The 23968-nt window shown below is 45.5% G+C and overlaps 1 long non-coding RNA gene across 1 annotated transcript; it reads right to left on the reverse strand.

Annotated features, from left to right (window-relative positions):
* Positions 1-371: 371 nt before the first annotated feature.
* Positions 372-7802, reverse strand: LOC125943670 (uncharacterized). The gene is made up of 3 exons (XR_007465830.1): positions 7638-7802; positions 1322-1363; positions 372-501 (listed from the first exon to the last, which is right to left on the reverse strand). It is a non-coding gene; the product is annotated as an uncharacterized LOC125943670 (long non-coding RNA).
* Between the last annotated feature and the right edge of the window lie 16166 nt (positions 7803-23968).

Raw genomic sequence — 23968 nt, forward strand, 5'->3', positions numbered from 1 at the left:
TTGCTTCATTGCAACTGTTCATTGCATGGACAGTCAAGTAGAGCAACTAATAGGCAAATACACCTAACTTTGTCAGTTGTAGCCACCAATCACTTCTGGCAGTTAAGGCTGCTTTTAAAATTTAGCACTTTAGTAGGGAAGCATTAGAGACTTGAGATCAAATGAACATTCATCCCAAATAGTAGGCTATTGTAGCACGTAGTTGCAGACACAGGCTACTTGAAAATCATTTGTTGTGCTAATAGCAAGCTAGTAATTCCAAGTACAAAATGTGAATGCAAAAATGCAATGGGAAAAAGGATGTACGGTACTTGCCTATAACAGTGTTGACCCTAATAAGGCCAAGAGCCTCTTTTTGCTTATTGGTGGTGGTGTTTTCGAGAAGTGAGTGGCCCATGAGGTTCTTCTCTGTGAACACATTGTGAATCAAGGCCGCTGCAAACTTGCCTGGTCCACCATGGCAATCTGTGCCAGGATCATCTGAATGAGCACTTCTCCAACCTATGTGAAAGGGCACATTTAGGTAAATATTAGTGAGGTAGTTTAAGGATTTTAAGCACATTTACACAACAGCCACACTCCAAATAAATCACAGAAATACTGCCTGCTCCAGACCTAAAATGTCAACTAATGTCACTAATAAAAACAACTAAAACTAATGTCATAGCTTGTTATCCTGTTAGGATGCCATGTGCTTCAGAAAAACAAGGATTCACCCAGTACAAAATAAAATAGTAAGTAAACCAAAGCATCAAAAACTTTAATGCAAGTAGCATTTTTAGGTTACTTCACATACTTTCGGGTGTCTGCCTTAAGTATTTTCCAGCCAATTTGTGTCACTAGGTGGTCAATGGCCTAATGGGTAGGGCTGCTATGTTGAGGGAAGTGGGTTAATAACCATCTGATGGACCTGCTTGGATCTCTGGGTATGTGACTCAGAGTATGTGCCTCTTCAATGAACCTCTTTCACGCCATCGTGGGCAACTGCTGCTTGTGTTGGCAAGCAGCAGTAGCAGCTCAAACAGTAAGATAACTGTTGACGTTAATGCGATTACCACTACACATCAGATTCGCTTGCTGTGTCCCAGACCTACTCAGCTGAATGTGTACATAAGACACAAAGGCAGGGTGTGCCAACTGCCCACCTCATTAAATAATTTAATCGACTCGCAAATCAAAGGCTATGCAAAATCGCAAAGGAGGCACTTAATGCTACCAGTTTTACTAAATCTTAAGGAGAATACCTCCCGGCAATACATTCTCCTGGCAACAGTGCATTTGATCATGGTGACGCTAGACGATGAATGGCCAAAGAATTCACCTTTCGCATTCCGGCTGTGGCGTCTCCAGGCTCATTTTGATTCTGAAAACAGATGTCAGTATTAAAATGTGATGCCACGATAACTCAAAAGCAACAATCAAAACATCTATATGGACGATTAGGCCGACATAAATGGATGGATATAAATGACTGATTAAAAACATTAAAGCATGGCTGCTCTTGCCACTGGCAGTGTGAGGTGGGCAAATAAATTATTTTTAATTTCTCTCCAAAATTTTTAAAATTATTTTGCTCATCTACTGAACTGTTGTGGCCACATCTTAAAGGTAGCTCGTTCATATAAAACCAGTGTTGCATTTTTTTACTCCCCGTCTAACTGCTGCTACTGCAATTTGCTTACTCTCTTAAGTATTCCACAGAACTGCTCCACCAACAAACCATTGTTCCAAGCTTATATCAAAGCGTCATTTAGTTCACAAGGATACGCTCCCCTTTCACTCTCTCTCCTCTTTAGAGTGTGAATTCAAAGCAAAAATAACTTATTGACATAGCTGTCTACTTTTATCTCATAAAAAGCCTTGCTAATTTTTTACATTTGTCGATAACGCCTACATGCCACTGGAAGCACAGTGGGACGACACGGCAAATATGCCCAAGCATCTCGTTCCTTTACTGATTTTCGAACTTAGTTAAATCAATGAGTTACTGAAGGGCCAAAGGCTGAAACTTCACACGATGACGTTATTTTGAATGTTTCATCCCTCTAAAGCACAACATAGAATCCCACAGAATCTGCCTTTTCCATGAATATAGAGCGCCTACGCGAAGGCGTTAGCGCGAAGTACTCGATGGCGTCGAAGGGAGATAATGGCTAAAAAAAAAAGTTCACCGCGCGCCTACCGGCGGAAAACAAACCACACATAACCTGATGATTTCACAGCATTCGCTGCCATCAGCCCTTTCTTATCTCACCTATCACATAGAATCACATATACGCCCTTGCAATTCCTTATTATTATCGCGCCACAGCGCGTGTCTACCGCACGGCGTGTCAGCGGACTCTGGGCACTCGATCCTGAAGCGAACAGCGCAGCAGAATACATTCGAACGGCAAAACGCCCCGCGCATATTTTCGCCGATCCCGACACGCCATGTAGTAGATGCACGTCAATGGACGGCGTTGCGCGAACGAAATATACTTGATTACAGTACAGTTCGGATTACTTCACGTCGCATTGTTTCCACCAAAACGGCAAAGCACGAGCGCTCATTAATAAGGCTAATTTCAATCGGTGCTGGAACACCGTGCCAAAAAAACGTGGCGAACACAACATGCCCTGTTTCAGCTGGCTCCACACAGCTGCTCACCAAAACGGCAGAGCACGAGCGCTCATTAATAAGGCTAATTTCAATCGGTGCTGGAACACCGTACCAAAAAAACGTGGCGCACACAACATGCCCTGTTTTACCTGGCTCCACACAGCTGCTCACCAAAACGGCAGAGCACGAGCGCTCATTAATAAGGCTAATTTCAATCGGTGCTGGAACACCGTACCAAAAATCGTGGCACGCACAACATGCCCTGTTTTAGCTGGCTCCACACAGCTGCTCACCAAAACGGCAGAGCACGAGCGCTCATTAATAAGGCTAATTTCAATCGGTGCTGGAACACCGTACCAAAAATCGTGGCACGCACAACATGCCCTGTTTTAGCTGGCTCCACACAGCTGCTCACCAAAACGGCAGAGCCCACGAGCGCTCATTAATAAGGCTAATTTCAATCGGTGCTGGAACCCCGTACCAAAAATCGTGGCACGCACAACATGCCCTGTTTTAGCTGGCTCCACACAGCTGCTCACCAAAACGGCAGAGCACGAGCGCTCATTAATAAGGCTAATTTCAATCGGTGCTGGAACACCGTACCAAAAAATCGTGGCGCACACAACATGCCCTGTTTTAGCCTGGCTCCACACAGCTGCTCACCAAAACGGCAGAGCACGAGCGCTCATTAATAAGGCTAATTTCAATCGGTGCTGGAACACCGTACCAAAAATCGTGGCACGCACAACATGCCCTGTTTTAGCTGGCTCCACACAGCTGCTCACCAAAACGGCAGAGCACGAGCGCTCATTAATAAGGCTAATTTCAATCGGTGCTGGAACACCGTACCAAAAAACGTGGCCGCACAACATGCCCTGTTTTAGCTGGCTCCACACAGCTGCTCACCAAAACGGCAGAGCACGAGCGCTCATTAATAAGGCTAATTTCAATCGGTGCTGGAACACCGTACCAAAAATCGTGGCACGCACAACATGCCCTGTTTTAGCTGGCTCCACACAGCTGCTCACCAAAACGGCAGAGCACGAGCGCTCATTAATAAGGCTAATTTCAATCGGTGCTGGAACACCGTACCAAAAAATCGTGGCGCACACAACATGCCCTGTTTTAGCTGGCTCCACACAGCTGCTCACCAAAACGGCAGAGCACGAGCGCTCATTAATAAGGCTAATTTCAATCGGTGCTGGAACACCGTACCAAAAATCGTGGCACGCACAACATGCCCTGTTTTAGCTGGCTCCACACAGCTGCTCACCAAAACGGCAGAGCACGAGCGCTCATTAATAAGGCTAATTTCAATCGGTGCTGGAACACCGTACCAAAAAATCGTGGCGCGCACAACATGCCCTGTTTTAGCTGGCTCCACACAGCTGCTCACCAAAACGGCAGAGCACGAGCGCTCATTAATAAGGCTAATTTCAATCGGTGCTGGAACACCGTACCAAAAATCGTGGCACGCACAACATGCCCTGTTTTAGCTGGCTCCACACAGCTGCTCACCAAAACGGCAGAGCACGAGCGCTCATTAATAAGGCTAATTTCAATCGGTGCTGGAACACCGTACCAAAAATCGTGGCACGCACAACATGCCCTGTTTTAGCTGGCTCCACACAGCTGCTCACCAAAACGGCAGAGCACGAGCGCTCATTAATAAGGCTAATTTCAATCGGTGCTGGAACACCGTACCAAAAATCGTGGCCGCACAACATGCCCTGTTTTAGCTGGCTCCACACAGCTGCTCACCAAAACGGCAGAGCACGAGCGCTCATTAATAAGGCTAATTTCAATCGGTGCTGGAACACCGTACCAAAAATCGTGGCACGCACAACATGCCCTGTTTTAGCTGGCTCCACACAGCTGCTCACCAAAACGGCAGAGCACGAGCGCTCATTAATAAGGCTAATTTCAATCGGTGCTGGAACACCGTACCAAAAAAACGTGGCACGCACAACATGCCCTGTTTTAGCTGGCTCCACACAGCTGCTCACCAAAACGGCAGAGCACGAGCGCTCATTAATAAGGCTAATTTCAATCGGTGCTGGAACACCGTACCAAAAATCGTGGCACGCACAACATGCCCTGTTTTAGCTGGCTCCACACAGCTGCTCACCAAAACGGCAGAGCACGAGCGCTCATTAATAAGGCTAATTTCAATCGGTGCTGGAACACCGTACCAAAAAATCGTGGCGCGCACAACATGCCCTGTTTTAGCTGGCTCCACACAGCTGCTCACCAAAACGGCAGAGCACGAGCGCTCATTAATAAGGCTAATTTCAATCGGTGCTGGAACACCGTACCAAAAATCGTGGCGCGCACAACATGCCCTGTTTTAGCTGGCTCCACACAGCTGCTCACCAAAACGGCAGAGCACGAGCGCTCATTAATAAGGCTAATTTCAATCGGTGCTGGAACACCGTACCAAAAAACGTGGCGCACACAACATGCCCTGTTTTAGCTGGCTCCACACAGCTGCTCACCAAAACGGCAGAGCACGAGCGCTCATTAATAAGGCTAATTTCAATCGGTGCTGGAACACCGTACCAAAAATCGTGGCACGCACAACATGCCCTGTTTTAGCTGGCTCCACACAGCTGCTCACCAAAACGGCAGAGCACGAGCGCTCATTAATAAGGCTAATTTCAATCGGTGCTGGAACACCGTACCAAAAAACGTGGCGCACACAACATGCCCTGTTTTACCTGGCTCCACACAGCTGCTCACCAAAACGGCAGAGCACGAGCGCTCATTAATAAGGCTAATTTCAATCGGTGCTGGAACACCGTACCAAAAATCGTGGCACGCACAACATGCCCTGTTTTAGCTGGCTCCACACAGCTGCTCACCAAAACGGCAGAGCACGAGCGCTCATTAATAAGGCTAATTTCAATCGGTGCTGGAACACCGTACCAAAAAACGTGGCGCACACAACATGCCCTGTTTTAGCTGGCTCCACACAGCTGCTCACCAAAACGGCAGAGCACGAGCGCTCATTAATAAGGCTAATTTCAATCGGTGCTGGAACACCGTACCAAAAATCGTGGCGCCACAACATGCCCTGTTTTAGCTGGCTCCACACAGCTGCTCACCAAAACGGCAGAGCACGAGCGCTCATTAATAAGGCTAATTTCAATCGGTGCTGGAACACCGTACCAAAAAATCGTGGCGCACACAACATGCCCTGTTTTAGCTGGCTCCACACAGCTGCTCACCAAAACGGCAGAGCACGAGCGCTCATTAATAAGGCTAATTTCAATCGGTGCTGGAACACCGTACCAAAAATCGTGGCGCGCACAACATGCCCTGTTTTAGCTGGCTCCACACAGCTGCTCACCAAAACGGCAGAGCACGAGCGCTCATTAATAAGGCTAATTTCAATCGGTGCTGGAACACCGTACCAAAAAAACGTGGCGCACACAACATGCCCTGTTTTAGCTGGCTCCACACAGCTGCTCACCAAAACGGCAGAGCACGAGCGCTCATTAATAAGGCTAATTTCAATCGGTGCTGGAACACCGTACCAAAAATCGTGGCGCGCACAACATGCCCTGTTTTAGCTGGCTCCACACAGCTGCTCACCAAAACGGCAGAGCACGAGCGCTCATTAATAAGGCTAATTTCAATCGGTGCTGGAACACCGTACCAAAAAATCGTGGCGCACACAACATGCCCTGTTTTAGCCTGGCTCCACACAGCTGCTCACCAAAACGGCAGAGCACGAGCGCTCATTAATAAGGCTAATTTCAATCGGTGCTGGAACACCGTACCAAAAAATCGTGGCGCACACAACATGCCCTGTTTTAGCTGGCTCCACACAGCTGCTCACCAAAACGGCAGAGCACGAGCGCTCATTAATAAGGCTAATTTCAATCGGTGCTGGAACACCGTACCAAAAATCGTGGCGCCACAACATGCCCTGTTTTAGCTGGCTCCACACAGCTGCTCACCAAAACGGCAGAGCACGAGCGCTCATTAATAAGGCTAATTTCAATCGGTGCTGGAACACCGTACCAAAAAATCGTGGCGCACACAACATGCCCTGTTTTAGCCTGGCTCCACACAGCTGCTCACCAAAACGGCAGAGCACGAGCGCTCATTAATAAGGCTAATTTCAATCGGTGCTGGAACACCGTACCAAAAATCGTGGCACGCACAACATGCCCTGTTTTAGCTGGCTCCACACAGCTGCTCACCAAAACGGCAGAGCACGAGCGCTCATTAATAAGGCTAATTTCAATCGGTGCTGGAACACCGTACCAAAAAACGTGGCGCACACAACATGCCCTGTTTTACCTGGCTCCACACAGCTGCTCACCAAAACGGCAGAGCACGAGCGCTCATTAATAAGGCTAATTTCAATCGGTGCTGGAACACCGTACCAAAAATCGTGGCACGCACAACATGCCCTGTTTTAGCTGGCTCCACACAGCTGCTCACCAAAACGGCAGAGCACGAGCGCTCATTAATAAGGCTAATTTCAATCGGTGCTGGAACACCGTACCAAAAAAACGTGGCGCACACAACATGCCCTGTTTTACCTGGCTCCACACAGCTGCTCACCAAAACGGCAGAGCACGAGCGCTCATTAATAAGGCTAATTTCAATCGGTGCTGGAACACCGTACCAAAAATCGTGGCCGCACAACATGCCCTGTTTTAGCTGGCTCCACACAGCTGCTCACCAAAACGGCAGAGCCCACGAGCGCTCATTAATAAGGCTAATTTCAATCGGTGCTGAAACACCGTACCAAAAATCGTGGCGCGCACAACATGCCCTGTTTTAGCTGGCTCCACATAGCTGCTTTACGTCGCCGCAAGCGCGCTGTGAAGTTAAATCAGGACAAAACTTCATGCTCAATATAACAAATCTAGTGCTGCACAACCAATTCTCGCAACGGAAGGATAGTACTAGTAATGAAAACGAGCACAGAAGCGCGTGGAAGACACGCACGGGCTCTCTACGCACTTTTGCTGAAAGCGTCGCAATGAACGAGCAAGTGGAATTCGAAACACTCACTCACCTTCGATTTGGCTGAGTCGGAGGCGATCATGGTGATCTTCGAGGCAACGTGTAGCCCATAAAGAGCGAGCAACAGGTTGAAATATACAAAAGATGTCACAGCGAGGCAAAGGGCACAGAAAACGCAGCAAACTCATCACGCAACCAGCACACATACCGCCGCACGCACAAAGTTCTGGAATGCTCCAAAGAGTCAACAGCGCAAGCGCGCATTCACACAAAAACGCGCATACAAATCCACGCTTTCATAGACATGAATTGCAATATTTATTTACAAATATTCTAATATAAAGGTATTTATTAACAATTTATGTGGTTTGCAGGAGTATGAAAGTTTTGTGCTTAGCTTCCTTGAGGAACTATTTTCTTTATCGCGGTAGCGCAGTGCGCCGGCCGGGCACGTACGGCGCGCGCGGGAAATAGTGCAAAATTCAAACGGCGCAAATGTCGCGCCCTGTGTGCGCGCACAGTTTTCATCGTTTGTATTAAAAAGAAACATTTATTTTAATACGTGAAGCAACCGGCGCGAAATAAACTACGGACCAACAACGTACACAATTGTCGCTGTTCGTGCTTGTTAGTTTGACATCATGACAAACGGTAGACAGCATGCCGTCCCATTGATTAAACATTTGTACCTGTGCTTCTGCGCTATGATTTGCCACCGGCAAAGTATAACAGCGTAGATTGTGCGTGGTGGCCAAGCAGTTTCCCAACACACTGGCCAGCACCCCGTCTCTACGTGTTACAAAAAAGACCTAGGCTTTCATGTAAAATATGGACACCACGTCGCAGAGATCACCCAAACTTGTTTCATTCTATTGTGCGCTAAGGGCTACCAACTAAACGAAACGCACTCTTTAAAAACATATTTGTTTATTATGCTTGCATACTACTTTTCCCACCATCTTGCCCATATTGAACATGGAGGCAATGCCGTTTTCTGACACAGACAGGGCACTGGCCACTTACAATAGAAGCCGATGGGAATCCAGGAGGTGCCCAATCATCGGTCATTGGTCACTGCTTGTTGAGACGTTTGTCTTGTGCTCCAATTTTGTGTCTATATATATACATAGGGTGGTCATACGGAATTTTTAGAAATCGCCTGTGGCAGGTAGCATAATTCTTATCATTGAGCTGGGTTAAGCGATGAGGCGGACATTAGTAGCACGCGCAATCGAAACATAGATTCAGCTAATTAACAAAAAATCACTAATTAACTTCTTATTTTATTACTTTAGGACACATATTGCGATTTACGAATTTGAGCCGGTGAGCTTGTCAGGCGTATCCACTTGGAATGAATTTCCAGAATGACACCAATTTGGAGATATGCGCCATCAAACTCGCCGCAAAAATGCACTTTTGTTACTCTTACTTTGTTACCAAAATGCTGTTTTATACATTAAAGCACAAAAGTAACTAAAACGCCCATATATTTCGTCCCACACTTTGGGCAATAATATCTCGAAACTGGTGTTATCCTGGAAATTCATTTTATGTGGATGCATCTTGCAAACTCACCGGCTACAATTCATATATTGCAATATGTCATAAAATAATTAACTAAGAAGTTCATTAGTCATTTTTTGTTAATTATTAGAATATTAGTTTCAATTTCTTGTGTTACTAATGTCCGTTTCTTCGAATAACCAAGCTAAGCGATAAGATTTATGGTACCTAGCTGCTACAAGTGATTTTTAAAAATTTTCGTAACTTTCTTGCACTGACACTTAAATATATGCAAATTCCACGTAGCTGGACAGAACCAAGGTAATGTTTTTTGCCGTCGCTTACAGATACTCAAATTTTTGCATTAGATAAATAATTAGATAATCATTATAAATAATAATTATTATTCAATTAATAATAAATAATTAGCTTCTCGGATATTATATTTAGATGAAAAGTGTTAATCAGAAAATTATAGAGCAACAGGAAAAAACTCCCGATACAGCTTCTGTTGCCCAATACGTGGTACATAAAAGTGTTTTCCGAGCGTGAAAGAAGCCCGCGGATACACGCATAGTGCCTCGAGCGGCTAGTCTTGCGGCAATTTTGCGTGTATTCGCGGGCTTCTTTCACGCTCGGAAAAAAAAGAAAAAGAAAAAAATCACTTTTCTGTTGCACGTATTGAACAATAGAAAGCTGTATCGGGAGTTTTTAGTGGCAGAAGCGTCGAGTGCCATTTGTTCTTTGGACAGTACTTCCGGTTCACCTCCTGAGATGATCAGGAGGTGAAAATAAATCGAAAAAAATAGTACAGTACAAAATTCACGAATTTCATTATAGATATGATATCAGAGCATAAGTTTAGCTGTATGTTGAGTCACTGAAGTCTCTGGAATAATTAGAATTAATTAGCTGAGACGACCGGGGACGCAATCCAAGTAAATCAGAAAAAAGAAAAAAAAATGGTTCAGTTCAGAATTCATGACTTTCATTATAGATATATCAAAGCATAAGTTTTGTTGCAAGCTGACTTGCTGAAGTGTCTGGGATAATTATAACTAATTAGCTGAGACGAGATTAAAATAAATTAGGAAACAAATTAAAAAATAATACAGTGCAAAATCCATCGGTTTCTTTAGAGACATGATATCAAAGCATAAGCTTAGTTCAATTTGAGTTACTGAAGTGTCTGGAATAATTATAATTCATCAGGAATCAATTATTACTGCTTACCAAAGCACAGAACACCAACGCCGGGATGCGAGTGCCAAAAAGAAACACCTAAGTCAAAGTTTAAGGTTGCCTACTCTTTTAAGCATGAAATGCTTTTAGCTCCCGTTGTCGGCGATCTTCAAGTGACCTTGAGCCAAAAGTCAAAGCTCTTATCCGGGCACTCAAAACGAGAACATGCCGGCAAGTTGAAAATGAAATTTAGTCACCCGTAGGCACGAGTACAACTGTGGTATGGACGTAGAGTGCAATATAACGTACCGTACATGCAATACATTGTACTTGATATAAACAAAACATATGAGCAAACAAAAAAGTAAATGGTGTCTGCTTGACACTGGCTTTGCCACAAATCAAAAACCACTATGACAAGTTGCGAGAACAAAACGAGATCATCCGAGCAACCAGTCAAACTTGAAAAAATGCAGTCTCTGGCACAAACCCTTTACTAAACATGCTAGTTACTCTCCAAACAAATTACAAAAAAAATATTGCTTGCGAGTTCTTCCCAATGTTTCTTGACAAGCTGTAACTTCTATTACGCTGAAGTTTTATTTGTCTTTTCCAATAGCGACGTTCAAAAGGCATAGATACAGGGGTAGCTAAAGTGGGCCCATCCTGGAGGCAGTGCAGAAAGGGTCCAAGCGCAATGTCGCATATCCCCTGTGGGCACGGGGACCTGTAACGCTTCTTTGAACTGCCCCTGTCATACGTGGGACCCAAAGAGACAAAGTCAAGAGCTCTTCCTCTGTCGAGAAAATGGAGTCTCTTATAAAAATGAGTATTGATATGTTGTTGGCATATTGTTGAGAAATTGTTGACACAATATCCTTTCAATAATGCCTCAATAGTTATTGAACGTACACAACAATACCTCAACAATAAAGTTGTTGAGCGCTTCACAACAGTAAAGTCATTGACTAATTGTTGTTGACATATTATTGAATAATGTTGAATATTATTGAGAATTGTTGAGCAATATTGACATTGAATATATATCTGAAAGCAAAGCTTGTCGCCGTAAGCATCTTACGTAAGCAAAGGCATATCTTACGTAAGCAAAGCTTGTCGTCCGATTCTAGTAAGCGAAGCTTGTCGTCCGATTGTAGCATGCTGATTCTAGCGTGACGGCTTCCGAAGCCCAGGCAAAACGTCAGCGAAGAGCCGCCGAACCTGAATTTAGGGCAAACAAAGCGGAACGCCTGCGGCAGCGTCGTCTTGCCACAAGCTCCCCCAGTTACGACTTGAGAGATAGGCCTTTGGTTCGAGTTATGTGACACTCTATATATTTAGTGGTGGTTAAGTGAACAATAAAACAATATATATGTGTAAAACACATACACACCTATGCGTGTGTGTTTCAGACATATATTCAATGTCAATATTGCTCAACAATTCTCAATAGTACTCAACATTATTCAACAATATGTCAACAACAATTAGTCAATGACTTTACTGTTGTGAAGCGCTCAACAACTTTATTGTTGAGGTATTGTTGTGTACGTTCAATAACTATTGAGATATTATTGAAAGGATATTGTGTCAACAATTCCTCAACAATATGCCAACAACATTTCAATAGTCATTTTTATAAGGGTCCCCTGTATACTGAATCCACGAATTGATCCGTCCTGTGATTCAACGTTAAAGAACGGCTCGTCCTGATGCTGCGGGAAGTCAAGGTCGCTTTAAACTTTTTTTATAGAAAACAAGTGACATCACTAGGCGCACAGCTACATTCGAGAGTTACGACTGGAAAGCCGTCTGTTCGTGCTGACCTTACTCGAACACCGTCCCCAACGCTCATCGACAGAAAAGGCCGTGAATACACTGTTCTGCTTCTGAACAACGACTGGCCAGTATGTGAGCGTCTTTTTCGGTGCACCGCCATTTGAGCATGTGCGCGCCTTCACTGCGTCTTCATTCTCATCTCTCTAACTTTATACTTGCCTGTTCCGCATCCACAACACAGGATCGCCAACCACTTTCCTAGTTAACATAACTTTCTTTTCTCACTCTCTCACCAAAGTCACGCAATTGACGAGTTTTGCTAGCTATTCATTTCTTCTTACAACTATGCTGGATACGGCTCTCTGGTATTGTTATTTTATTTTATTTCTTTCTATTACGCATATCATCTCAAAGCAAAGGTAAATCTTAATAAAGGTAAAGGTAAACCTTCACGGGTATCATCAAAGAAAGCTCACGTGCAAGGAAATCAACTTTTTTTTGTAACAACAGGAGTGTCGCACAATAAAGCCATAAGAATCGCCGCCCGGTGTTCAGGCGATCAAGCGAATATTTGCATATAATTCCCATTTCTCTTATTTTGGGGCGACGTGTCGGGTGTGAAAAATCCTATCTGCCTGCAGGATGGATTTAGGTTAAAAGCCAAAAGGTCGGATTACCTGAGCCTAAATAAACAAAAATTATAATATAAGAGAATGGGTAATGAAGAATAATATGGCACTTTTCCGGTTGCGATCACACTAAACTCAGTGCACATTCATTTTATTATGTGTTGACAAGAAAGTACAGGTGATGGTATGGTAATTAAGCTTTCACCTGTCACTTTACAGGTACTCATTGTTCATCTGATTCGCATACAACACTAGGTTGCCTTTTATGATACTTTATGTTGGCGGTGGAACTCTGTTATTTGGACTTTTTTACGGTTAATAATTTATGGCCCAACATTTTACCAATCAAATACAGAAACAAAAGTACGTCGCAGATGTGTTTATACTAGACTTGTGTGCCAGCTTAAGGTTAACAAAAGTAGCTACGATAGCATGCGAGAACATTCGTGTCTCCTCAGATTCACAAACATAGCGTTTTCTGAATGACCCCCTCTGCTTTGCAGCCTAAACAATGACATAACAAATAAAAGATAATGACGACAACACCGTTGCCTTTGAGAACGTGGAAAAAGAAGAAGTGCTGCCTTGGACTGCGCCGCAGCTTTTGTCGTGGTGCATAAGCAGGCACTTCTTGATGATGAAGATCGTTCTTTGCTTCTTTGTATGTTCCCCGATTACGCAGCAGTAGTACAATTTGGTCAAGTTGTAGTAAATGTAGAATGTACGCCGTCGAATATTTTTGAATGCGACAATGTTTCACGAGTCATCGTGCCTCCCCAACGAATCATTCAGTATATTGCGTGAGAGGTTATTCCACAAAGCACCGGAGAATAGGTGGATGATGTCACGCGTTGGCAATGAGTAACACAGTATGCCGTACTGAAGTACTGTGATGTGGGAGTGGTTAGGGTAATTATTAACATTGTTAACTCAGCCATTCTCTGTATTGCTCCCCATATTGCTCTTCCTGCGGTGCTCGCATGATTACAATATAGCATGAAATAGCATGACTACAATATATCTCGCCCTACATGGCGAGCTATGGGGGAATGCTGTAATCCGCAAGCAAGCGCCCCTCTACCCCTACCTCCTGTAGTGTTCGTGAACGTAATGCTCTCTGTTGTCAATTAATTGTGGAATCACCTTGCTAATCCCTGCCTTTAACGTGCGCCGAAAACGCTGTACACAGGAACTTTTCGACTCATTCCCCATTCTGATTTAGCATCCGCAGCCGAAAATTGGACCTGCGCCCTCTTGCTGAGCAGCATAGCGGCATGGCGACTGCACCACAACGGCGGCTGTGGGCTTCCTAATACTGTCGTAACCTGTTATGCTCTTTTGGTACATTCCCCAAAGCCGAAGAGCAGTGAGGCTTAGAGCTCTTGCACTGTGCATCCACTTGATATTGTGTTCACATTTTGGCATAGCTTGCGAACTGCACTGTGATTTGGTTAAAAAACGCGCGTGAGCTAAATGTTGTGACCTACGTTGTGAAGAAACATCGTATGATATTGCACGTTCGTTAGCATGAAAGTAAACACAGTTGTATGCTTCGCCGTTAGTTGTACAGCCTTTATTGAGCCGCTTCACTCAAGCGCCAAAATGTGCGTTGGAGATGTAGAATTTGGTTTCATAATTTATTCTCAAAATATCCGAGGACACCTAGGCACTTCTTATTAGTTGTGAATGCGTAAGTAATAATGTCTTATTGAAGGCCTCTGAGTGGTGATTTGAGTTATGAACTCTTCCTGGGCAAGCAAGCGCGTTGAGACTCTTGGCCAATGCCTTCAAACAGCACAAGGCTGGTGCACTTCAATCCGGGACGTCATGCCACTTTGCCCGACTGCCATAGAATCTAATGGGGAGGCTCCCGAGTAAGCCACGGTGATTTAGACGCCAACGCATTCGTCACGCCAGGCATGACAATGGAAACAAGGGTCAAAGTAGCACGATGTGATAAAGCAGAGTGCACAGGCCTGCTATCTAGGAGGCGCAGGATTAGCCCAGGAGATAACGCAGTCGGCTTCTGAGCGTGGGGTCGTAGTTTCAAAACACACTACCGCGAATGTTTTTCCTTCCAAATTTATTCTGTTTTTTGTTTAAATAATAATTTCTTTGTAGCAGTTACTGAGGTGAAGTGAGAATGCAGGCATGAATATAGCTTGTGCGCAAAACGAACGCGTGCGTCATACAGGCTTCCGAGAGCGAGGGTGACGTGGCGTCGAGGCAATGCCCTCTCTCCTCACGCAACAGCTGGCGCGCCAGTGCGGCAGCAGGTGTTCCCTTTCGCCCGCTCTGCTCCATCGAGGCGCGCACGTGACGTGGCGGCACAGCCAATGGGAATTGAGGTGCCGTTTCGCTGCTGTATACAGACGCTGGCTTTTTCGCTCAAGTGAGGATTTGATGCTTTCGCATCTAAACATAATGATAGAAGCAGCACAAAATTAACTTTTTCGAAGGTGCATAGGGACAGAAAGAGACAAAATATTGTTAATGTTAGTACGCGCGCCCTATCAGACAGTCTTGAGATGGAGAAAAAAAATCACAGCATATCCACGGGGTGAATGATGATGAGTGGGCGAAGCTCCGGAGGGAATCATCGGATCTCCCGCTTAAGGGGACGCTAGCACAAACGCGTTTGAAACGTGCAGTACTCTCTAGTAAGGGGGAGCGGCCACAGCGTCTTACGCAGCCATTTACAAATGCCGGAACGTGCACCGCGTTTGCCGACGCCATCACATGACTGCTGAGAGAGTATACCCCCCGTATTCATAAACGCTCCTCGACTTGAACTTGACTTGCCACCGCTTTGGGCAGCGCGTTCGAAACGCGTTGAAGGTAAGGTGGAGAGGCCACAGCGTCTTACACCAGCTTCTTACACAAGCCCTAACGCGCTAGCACAAACGCGTTAGAAACGCGCTAGAAACGCGGCCTTTCGTTAATGTTGGGTACTTATTGCCATCGTGGTGCGTGTGTCCATGTCCGCTTCGTGGCGTAGTGGGCTAACGCCGCGCGCTCGGAAGCGAGGGGTCCCTGGTTCGATTCCGCGCTACGGACACAACTTCGGATTTTTTTTTCTCATTTTTCTCAGACTGGTTACACACTACTACTACGACGACGGGGACGGAACGGATGCCGCTATAAGGAGCTTCGCCCCTAAAAAGTTACCGGGCATGTCCAGTTGCAGACTTCAGCAGAAAGAGAGATAGAGAGGGAGTTGCGTGAAAACAAAACTATATGGGATGCTACCGGCCACTAAGAAGCTGCGACAGAGAGTACAAAAATAGCCATGACTCTCTTTGACCTGAAAGCGACTTTAGCCTGAAAGTGAAAGTTTTCGGCTAGGCACGTTGCCACGCGTGACGGTTTCCTAGTTTTTCAGTGCTCTTCGCAAAGGACGAAAAGGAGCATAATGTAACAAAATTGTATAGTAGGGTACCCCGTGCATCCCTCACGCAACAGAGACGGATAGAAGAATGAAAGCAGCGTGGTGATGCACGGAGAGAAAAATTACGTCAAATATCCTGATGGAGTTATCTGAATAATGTGGAAGCATTTCGTACTAACAAGGTGGTGTTGAGTGCTCGCACTCAACACTGCTGGTACTCCTATCACTGCTCAGCGGCTGGAGTCGTCTTGGCGCCATTACGGTAAATGCAACAGCGCTGCGGCGACACGAACTGCGGCGGAAGGCTGCACAACGGAAACTGATGAGGCATGCAAAGTACTGCCGGTGGCGGCGCCAGGTGCGCTGCTGACGTTCTGATCCTGAGCCATGGTTATGGTTGCTCCACAGTTCTGGCTTACTCAAGATCACCGTTGGAGTGCCTAGAATTTATTCTAGGCGCTGTATCAACGTTACTAGTAACGGTGCTCAAGATGTGGCTAGTGCGTGTCTGATTGTACACGTCACGTGGCCACAGAGATGCGCTCATGCCACTGCTCGCGCGTTCGTCGTCTTCTTCCATGCACAGCTGGCTCTGATGCCGCTGGTCATGCCAGCGTTCCCGTATACTGCCCCTCGCGCTCATGCCACTGCTCGCGCGTTCGTCATCTTCTTCCACAGATGGCTAAAACATTGCTGCTGACTCTATCTTGAAAGCGATCGTGTTACGCGAAGGACGGACGCACGGACAGTTTTCTCGTTGGGTAAGAATGGAAATGCTAACGCATTTAAAACAGAAAATTGTTCAACTTCCACAGCAGACACCACCTGTGAAAGTAACGTAGTCAAGTGCAGAACGCCTCAACAAAAACAGTGGCGTTCACTCAGTTCAACGTGCAGAATTTACTGATATGGTTTAATTTGTCGGTATAGTTGCTACTCGAGTAAAACCCCTCTCTGTAGCTTATCGCTTCGGGGCTCCTGCATTGACAATCTCGCCTGGGAAACAAAAGAAAGAAACAAAGGGTATAGAGTGAGACCGACCACGTCTTAATTGATTTACGTCTGGCGGAGTAAATAAATTGCAACACGCTAGTGAAAGAAAGAGCTACACCACAGCACTGTTTCGTTAACCTATTTATTGGTTTGAGGATGTCAGCTTCACTGACTGGCTCCTCAACATTCAGTGGTGATTTCTTTGATTTACACATTGTACTTGAACATCCGCGTCGGCCACGGGAACCTGTTTAGTTATACTGTGTATAATCGCTGTTGTCAGCACAGCCAAATTTGTGGCTCCTTCATCTTAGGTTAGTTATGGGACAGGGACATAAAGCGGGGGGGGGGGGGGGGGCGGAGGTGGGCGGGAACTGGTGGTTGATGTGCGGGAAAGCATGAAGTGAAATTATGGATAAGTAAGCGCAACGTTATTACTCCACAAGCATGCTCGAAGAAATCAAAGCAATTTAGTGCAACCTGCGCCTTCTGTACTGGACATACTTTTGGATAGATTGCAGGACTGCTATAAGGGCAGGTATCCCAGTCTGTATTGATGACTTGTACCATTGGCATTGTTGCGGTCTCAAACGGACATTCAATCCGTGCAAGTTTGGAGGCACTGACTTGAAACCTCAAAGATAAATGGCACCGTGAGCTCCTGAATTGCATATTCTTGAGTTGGGCGCTTGGCGCGAAAGCTCAAAATGACATCCGAGTCCACCTCGAAACATCAGGCTGCGCTGTTCAGCTGTCGATCAGGGCCATCCTGTTCGCGCCGTATTCTCGAAGCATATGGCTCTGTCGGGTAGCCACTTATGTATGACCAAGAGGCTTTCGCTGAGCAAGTGGCATACTCAATGACCATAACAAAAAGTCTGCTGCATAAGCCATCTCACAAAGATGCCAACGTCATTGTCAAATAAATTAGTCATACCTTTGGGCCTCACTCATTTCTTTTTACATTCTTTAAATCTGAAGCCAAGTAGATAGTGGCATCACGTTCCCCTCTTCATGGCTGCGACTGATGACCAAGCGTTGTTCAAGTCTGCAGTTACTGAACGCTTTCTGGTCTAGCTGCAAACTAATGTTTTATTGCGATAGCAATTATATGGACACTTCCACCGGATTTCTGCCATCGCCGTCGCCGTCGCCGTGAGGTTCCGTATAGATAAAATCTTCGCCGCGAGCCGTATGCACTAGCGGAAGCGTGCGGGGACACACGCTGTCACGGAGAGCGAACGCACTCAATCTTCCACGCGCAAGCAAGGAAGCGGGAAGCGAGACCCGGAGGAAGCGGGGAGGGGGGGGGGGCGCATTTCTACTCTGCCAACAACCGCGCTCGTCGCTCGCTCGCACCGTCTCTTTATCTCCACACGGCTCTGACCTTAATGCGCTGTGCATTCGCCGCTCAGTTTCCTTTGAAGCGATAGACCGCACGTACCTTCGCCCGCTGCGGCGTATATGCGCTTGCTGCCAGCGTTTTGACAGTCGTTGTCTGCAGTCATTCAGTGTGATCTATTCACGTTTGTTTGTGCGCGCTCACACCACAGTTAGTAATAGTCGGGCCACATTTTCCAACGCACGCTACACATGCAATGCTGCCCAGATCGGCAGTGCAGCACTACAGGTGTGTCCCTTCGCACGCGCTGCCCATGGGAAGCCCTTCTCATTAACACCACCGTTTCACACGCGCCTTCTCGTGGTCATCGAGTCTCTCTTGATGTCGGTCTACTTACGCCGCAGCACACCTGCTTACTTAATCAGCTGATGTTTACTACAATTCCTATTGCTACCAAAGCCGCTCACCTTACTTCGTATGACATTGCTGTGTTGCTATCGCATTCATTGCTTCGCCCTTAGGGAGAAAGTGTGACTTTTTTTCCTTTGAGTCCATGTTATTGTTTTGTTTTGTATTTTGATTGCACCCACACTCTCTGTAACGCCCTCCGGGTCTTGAGGGTGTAGTAATAAATAATTCATTTAGTAAAAAATTTTATTAACATTGAAGCATTGTAGTATTGTAGCATTGTAGTTATTATTACATACTTTACTAGTAGCCCAGCGCACTTGTGAGGTGAAGATAGCGTTTATGGTTAGCTACAAAGTCAGTTGAAGCATAAGTGCATGTGCGCATATGAAAGTGTAGGCAAATGTACAGAAACGCCTTCCTTGGGTATCCCCGAATCGAGCGCCGTTGAGCAAACTTTCGCTGTCGAGTAGGCAGAGAAAGGGAGTTAGCAAATGTAAGGATGTCAACCGGAAGCGAAACACCTTGTTTGCTAACACGCCCTTGGGAAGGGTAAGAAGACACAAAGTAGGAAATTAAAGCAAGGAAGAGGAACGCTCGAGGGAAATAATGCCTGGCCGTGTTAAAACCGTTGATGCGATGATAAGCTAACCTGAGTAGTAACCCTTATTGCCTTTTAGTGCGACGGTCATATAGACCGAAATTCCAGGTTCGTCTGCAAACCTTTCACCAAACTAATGTTACACAAAAAGAAGCGATTGAATAAAATGAGCAAATGTACCAATAAACAAATGCGCAACCTTACGGAACATACCTCTCAGGTTCACTGAAGATAAAAAAAGTTATGTAGGTCAAACGTGCATGTTGGAGTTGATGTGGAGCAATGATCTCGTCAAGTGGTTAATGAAATGCTACACATTTGCCATTTCATTCCTGCGTCTTTGTCGGAAAGAAATGTTGGTCGCATGTGCTCTCGCATACCCATGCTGCGCGATTTCATAAATCTTATATGTATGTATATATAAGATCTTATGTATTTCTTAATTTCATCCTATTTGTATTAATTGTACCGGCCGCCTCTTAACCAGCTCCCCGTTGCGGGTTTGTGCCATAGTATGGAAGCTTTAATAGTCACGAACAAGCAGCCATCATCTCAAAAAGCTAGTTGACGTTGGCATGACATATACATAATAAACAGGGTAACTGATAATAGAAGTGCGCATTTTGAAAATTTTCTATACATATAAATACAAGTTACAACGTTAAGTAGTGTGCGGTTAATAAAAGTGTATTTCTGTGAAAAAAATTCCTGATAATTGAGAAGTATACTCTAAACATGGTAACTTTTAATAAAGGCGCGTCTTTTTTCAATTTTATATACAGATAAAGTGGTGCTATTTAGAAATAGAAGTATTAATTTATCTGAGATATCTGTTAGCAATATGGAAGTAACATTGCAGTGCTGGCAATGCTACATTTAGTATAAGTAGTCACCCTGCCTGCAAATATTATGTGACACATATAGCTGTGTGTACCCTGTACACTTGCAATGACTCACGAGTTTTCTTTAGAGAATAGTAGTAGCTGAGTATTCGAATGTATTCATTAGCAATTATCCAGAGAGTCTCAGTAGTTGAATGGCGTGCCAGGATGACTTGAAATACACTGATCTTATGTACGGGATATTATCTACACAGAATGTAATAAATACAGTTCCAAAAACAGATTTCTTGCTATTCTGAATTGAGGACGACAACTACATTGATACTTCAAGTTGAAATAGCACGACAACACGGTGACAACAAGTAACCCACACATACCGGAAAAGCTCTGTATATGCTTGCTAAATAAAATACGTGCTCCAGCGCTCCACTGATTTCCAAAATCCATGACCTTCACTGGACACGTAGTATAGCTACATTTACTGTACTTAAAGTGAAACATCACATTTATGTAGGAAAAGGTAAAGATTAATTTTTAGAAGACCAATGGTACGCAGATCATCTGGAAGGAAATATTCTGCTAACCATATTGCAAACAAAGTTGGGGATATAATTGAGCCTTACGAGAATTCTTAGCAACGTATGTTCAGTAAAAAGAATAAACAACACTTCACACATGTTCTGTTCGATGAGCGGAAAGTGCAATCTTCAGACCTCCGCCGTCTCTTGGAAACTCACCGCGATATTTTTTACCTTCAAGTTTCTACTCTGCGACGACGTTCTCTAGCGTAGCAGCTTAAGTCCTGAAGGACCAGAATTTTTACTCGTTATCCCACGCCCTCTCCGGAGATCTGTTCTTGAGCAGTTCCATGACGCACCTATGCAGACCACCTCCGCGTTTCACGTACTTACGACCGCGTAAGACACCGCTTCTACTGTCCAGGCCTGTACCGCTCTGTGCGCCGCTATGCGGCAGCCTGTGCGCTCTGTCAGCACCGCAAAAACCTGCTGTGTTGCCCGCTGGCCACCTTCTCTCCATCGATGTACCCTCAGAAACATTCTTTCGTGCTGGTCTCGATCATCTCTGCCCTTTTCCGACTTCGAAATCTGGCAATAAGTGGGTCGTTGTCACGACTGACAACGCGGCCCGTTATGTGATCACGCGAGTTCTGCCAACACCACCTAAATAGCACAAGGCCTACGCACTCTGATCCACGACTTCATGCTACCAGGCCCGACTGCCATAGAATCTAATGGGGATGCTCCCGCGCAGGCAACAGTGATGTTGACGTAACCACTTTCGTCACGCCAGTCTTGGCAATGGAAATTTCGGGCCAGGTAGAATGACGTCATAGATCGGACGGTGCGTACGCCTTCTGCTATCTAGGTGGTGTTCGCTCTGCCCACAATCTGTGCAACTGAGGTGCGGTGCGGATTTCTTTTTGCTCGTACATGACGTCATCCTCCATCACGGCGCACCCCGGCAGCTCCTCACTGATTGCGGTCGCACCTTCTTGTCCCGAGATGTTGAAGAGCTCCTTCGCTGCTGTTCGGCTGAGCACAAGCTTTCCACCGCCTACCACCCACAGACAAACGGACTCAAGGGGCGGCTCAATTGTATGTTGACAGAAATGCAGTCTATGTAAGTTTCTGACGACCACAGTGATTGGGACAGCACGTTAACCTTCGTGACCTTCGCCTATAATTCGTCCGGTCACGAGACCGCTGCCATTTCACAATTTTACCTTCTGTTCGGCGACCACTCTACTCTGCCCTTTGAAACGTTGCTTCCTTCCCCGATGAGCATTCTAGTGAATATTTTCAAGACGTCTTCGCCAGGGCTCAGACGGCGCGCCAGACTGCTGGCTCCCGGCTCACTGAGTCTAAAGCCACGCACAAGATACGGTGCGACAGCGGACATCGGGACGTTTGATTTCCTCCGGGCTCCGTTGTCCTCCAATGGACACCATCTCGCTGCATTGGCTTGTCTGAAAAGCTGATGCCACGCTTCAGAGGGCCCTAAACGATATTGCGTCAGCTTGGCGATGTTAGCTACGAGATCGCTCCGCAGGACTCGCCTGTCCCCGCTGACATTGTGCATGTGTCTCGGCTGAAGCCTTACTTTGCCGCGAGTTCACCTTTCTTATAGTTAGCACCTAGACGGCGTCTTTAGAAGCGGGGGTTCTGTAACGGCGCAACCAAGAGTGGCTCCAGTCAGAAGTAGACGATTTGACGCTGAGAAGTGGAATCTGTCTCGACAGCCATCTTGTTTATGTATCATTGTCTCGCTTGCAAATATTGTAAATACGTCTTTATATGCGACTTCCGCATCGTAACAATATTAGTGAGGAGATGTACAACTTTTGTGCAACTGCATGCACATGAAGCATGCTAGTAAGCATAAACTTTTCGCCATTCCCCGATCAAGTTTTAACAATGTTTACATCGCCATGCATGCGTTTTGGCTGTAAAAACAGATGGCTCGTGATGGGCATGATGCGTTATGCATTTCACGAGGGCATTACACGAGTCCACGTGCGGAGCTGGCAATATGGTTATGTGAGGACGGATAACCTTTTCATTCCGTGTGAACCGTGTTGGCCTCGTACTTAATTACTCACCTATTTGTTAGGCAACTTGTTTCTCGCTTGTCTTTTGTTTTCTTGAAGTCAATAACGAATTTATGCGTGAAATGTTGCTTCCTGTAGCTGAGTGCCTTCCAAACATTGTGCCATCATCGACCCTCAGATAGCTTCCGATCGAACCTTGACGTTCTTCTGTGGAAATGGTTGAAACAGGTAATTTGAAATGTAGCCTAGAATTTATTAACAGTGCTTCCCGCAAAATTTCCTTGATGAATTTCTGGAAGTGCTCTTTCCGTTTTCCCTCCATCGATTACTATATGTTAAATGTTGGTATCGCGATGTTCCTAAGCGAGCCAAACGAAGTACATTCCTCGTGAGATAAAAACTGTAAAGTATAGTTTGAAAGAATGAACTGGTTTGTTCCTTGGTACAAAAATTGTTGCCTGCGCCCTTCGAAACAATTAATCACTGTTTTGTATATTGTCTGGACGCTTTGTTTATTGGCACGTCTTGAGAGAACACTAACAAAAAAAGTCAATATAGGAGCATGCACAATTCGCTATCTGCCATTTAGGAATCCCGGTTTCTGGCCTGACGATATTGCGTCAGCCGACATCAGGACTCCTTGGCGCTCATAGACTCTGGCAAAGCAGTATTTCTGATAGGCGTGCTGAAAGCCTGAGATCTAGGAGATCGCTTTTCCGGCAGTCTGCAGCTCATGCAAGAAGTATATGTATGCTACTCAGGAGCAGCCGTAATATTTGATGAAGATGTTGAATGCATCAGTAGGCTTGCCTGATTTTGAGGTATAATACGTAATAAGTAGCACTTCTGTTTGGGATATTTCCATTTGTAATTGTCCGTGTATTACGGGAAAAAAGCTGCGGTTGTGGTCAAATCGTTACAGCCTCAGACAGCTTCGATAGGGGGTTGAGGTTCGAATGCCACCGCCGGGCGCGCTTCATATTTTTAATGCACGTATACTGTGTGAGAACCAAACAAGTGACCGAAAGATCTCCCGCCCTACCCAGGCAACGCCATGGAATGATAGGCAAAAAAGCTTCGCTTTAAAATTGTTATTCACTTGACAGTAGCATGAAGCTACAAAGAAAACCTATGCGGGATTCTC

Source organism: Dermacentor silvarum, chromosome 2 (genome assembly GCF_013339745.2).
Source record: "Dermacentor silvarum isolate Dsil-2018 chromosome 2, BIME_Dsil_1.4, whole genome shotgun sequence".
NCBI lineage: Eukaryota > Metazoa > Arthropoda > Arachnida > Ixodida > Ixodidae > Dermacentor > Dermacentor silvarum.